General features: G+C 31.3%; 1 protein-coding gene across 1 annotated transcript in view; it reads right to left on the reverse strand.

The window, feature by feature from the left end:
* Window positions 1-3000, reverse strand: part of LOC108741239 (poly(rC)-binding protein 3) — a 225937-nt gene extending 222937 nt beyond the window's left edge. The window contains exon 1 of the mRNA XM_025979562.1: window positions 2812-3000. The gene's annotated coding sequence lies outside the window, so the exon portion shown is untranslated. The remainder of the gene's footprint in view (window positions 1-2811) is intronic.
* Between the last annotated feature and the right edge of the window lie 223 nt (window positions 3001-3223).

The raw sequence follows: 3223 nt of genomic DNA on the forward strand, positions 1-3223 counted from the left end.
AGTAATAATCATTTTAACACTAACAAAGATGAAATTTCTTTTACAACAATCATTTTCGTATTTGAAAGAATTATTTATAACAGTGAATATAATGTTTAGTTTATTCAGAAAAATATTAAATGAATATTTATCGCTGTAATTACAGAAAATAGTATATCAAATCATAATAATCATAATAAATACAAATTTTGAAACATTTTATGGATGTCAACAAACAAATAACCTCCTGAGTAAGAGGTAAGAATGTGAGTGTCAATAACTGCGACATACCTATAAAATTGAGCCTAGTTATTGACACTTATATTTTATTAATAAAGCTTTATTTAATATGATATATTGATTTTTTAGACTAAATAATAGTTCATTATTAAACAATTTATATATATTTTATTATATTTTTATACTTATATAATGATTATTTCACTGATTGAATCGTCGAACGCGCTTCCGTAATTTGCTTAGACCATAACTAAAAAATGGCTTCCGCTGTCACTCCACACTTAAAGATTTTCTTTATTAAGTTTTCTTATTTTTTATTATTGTGCTTGTCATTATTAGGTACAGAATAAATTTATTTTAATTTTTAAAAAATTTATTAACCCACTAAGATCTTTTCTTTTTTTTAATTCAACATAAATCTAAAATTGTCAGAAACTGGGCCAGTGTCAATAACTGGATCTTTTACCTTGTTCAAATGATGCTTATTTTTACGTAACTTACATTCTTTTTTTTTTGTTTGTGTTCGTACATTTACATAGTGTTGCGTGTAATGTACTTATTTAATTTATTTAGTCTAAACATTATGTGTAGTTTTAAATTGTTTATATTTATCATAAAAGTTCTATTATCGGTAATCTTTACATTCTCCATCCACGTAACCGTAAAGCGTTCATCGCTCTACGCTATGTTGCCAATTCACGCACAGGCCCGGCTTCGGATTGTAAATTAACCTTAACCGCACATATGCACTTCTGAACACTGTGCGATTGTTTATTACTTCTAATTTACACGCTCCAGAGCTCGGCATTTATTTCTGTTACACCCTGTATAAGTACTTCACTGGTGTTGTCTCTTCCCATAATCCTAACTTAACCGCCTTTTTGGCTGTTCTCCATAATGAAATATTGTCAGCAGTGAAAATTTGCGATGGCAATAGTTTCCCTTAAAAAATCGAGTCTTTAATTATCACTGCGGTTGATTTTTCCGAAGAAAATTAATAAAAATTCCAATTAAAGAAACACTATAATGTAAAAGCCGCACTGCAATCTCTAGTTAGAGAAAAATCCAGTTGAAAAAATGAAGAAATTCAAATTCAAACGTTTAGAATAAATGCAAAACAATATGTACCTATGTAAAGGAAATAAAAAATATACAAGTTAGGCCAGATTTCGAGTTATAAGAGTTCGACTTACAGAAGTTCAACTGTTTATTACATGTGATGATTCCTTAACACCAACCTCCTAAATGCAACCAGCTATGCTCGAGTTAGACGAAATTTGAGTTAAGGAAGATTTATGTTTTACCGTCAAACTTCTTAATTATTGCTTTGAAGGCATCGTTTTTTACGTATATATAAGTAGACTCTAGTGTTGTTAAGCTCATTTTATGTAACACTTGAAATATCAGAGAATATAATTACTTCGTTAGTGTTGTCTTTTTCGATAATCCTAACCTAACCGTTATTTTTGCTGTCTTCTATAATGTAACATTCAGTGCCGCAGTAGTAATTTATGGTGGTAATAGTTCTCCTTGAAAACTCAAACCATTGATTACTACTGTGACTGAAAAGAAAGAAAATTACTTAAATATACAGTTTATAATGTAAAATTTGTGGTGGTAGTAGTTTCCCTTAAAAATTCGAGTTTTTCATTATCACTCTGGTCTCTGGTTGATATTTCTGATGAAAATTAATAAACATTCCAATTAAAAAGACACTTTATGGTGTAAAAGTTACACTGGGATCTCTAGTTAGAAAAAATTCCAGTTGAAAAAATGAAGAAATTACAATTCAAGCATAAAACAATATGTACCTATATCAAGCGAATAAAATAGTCAACTTAGGAAAGATTTCGGGTTATAAGTGCTTGACTTACGGAAGTTCAACTGTTTATTACATGTGATGCTAATAAACTCCCTTAACTCGAACCTCGTAAATGCAACCGTCTATGCTCGAGTCAGGCAAAGTTTGAGTTAAGGAAAATTTATGTTTTACAGTCAAACTTCTTAATTATTGCTTTGAAGGCATCGCTTCCACATACGTATAGGTACTAGTGTTGTTAAGCTTATCTCTTATAACCCTTAAAATATAAGAGAATACAACTACTTCGTTAGTGTTGTCTTTTTCGATAATCCTAACCTAACCGTCATTTTTGCTGTTTTCTATAGTATAATATTGAGTATCGCAGTGAAAATTTATAGTGGTAATAGTTCCCATTGAAAATTCAAACCTCTGATTACTACTGCGGCTGATTTTTCCGAAGAAAATTACTTAAATATACAATTTATATTATTAAAACGAGTTACAGAAATGGAGAAATAGTAATTAAACAGTTTGCAATAAATGTTCAATTACGTGTATGCTAAGAAAACAAAACAGCATTCGAATTAAAAATGATTAGTCAAGTTCGAGTTACAAAAGTTTTACTTTAAATTACATGTGGCAATTCTAGGTTACAAAAATCTATCCCTCATGCAGCATTTATCTAACCAAAACCGACATTACTGCCGAAACAATCGAACAGGAAAATCTTTTTTCTGATGTTTCATTATACATTTACATACATAAACTTACATGAAATGCATGTAACCTACCTCACAATATGCACGGCTGCAGACGTGGCACGTCAAGGAAGATGATAAGAATGTTTACACTATAGTTCTCGTTCGCGCGTCTTTATTTCCTATGGAGGGTCTAAATGTAAGAAAATTTTAGTGTAAGTAAATGTAAATGGAAAGGTACGGGTATAATAGCGGAGATTTGCGATCTAACGGTGGTTACGAAGCACTGGCGTCGCGATGCCAAACGTCGAGATGCTGCGCGCCTCGCAACCGTCCCTTTCTCCCTCTACGCTGGAGTCCCTTTCTCCTCCTGTTCAGTTCATCTGCCTTCTCCATTTCAATTAACCAATCCCAAATGAAATTGTCCCAAACTGAACTGACTTGATAATCGAAATCGAACTTTTTTATTTCCAATCCTTTCAGTAATTAAAATAAGCAATGCGAG

Source organism: Agrilus planipennis, unplaced genomic scaffold, assembly GCF_000699045.2.
Source record: "Agrilus planipennis isolate EAB-ADULT unplaced genomic scaffold, Apla_2.0 scaffold298, whole genome shotgun sequence".
NCBI classification, from domain to species: Eukaryota; Metazoa; Arthropoda; class Insecta; order Coleoptera; family Buprestidae; genus Agrilus; species Agrilus planipennis.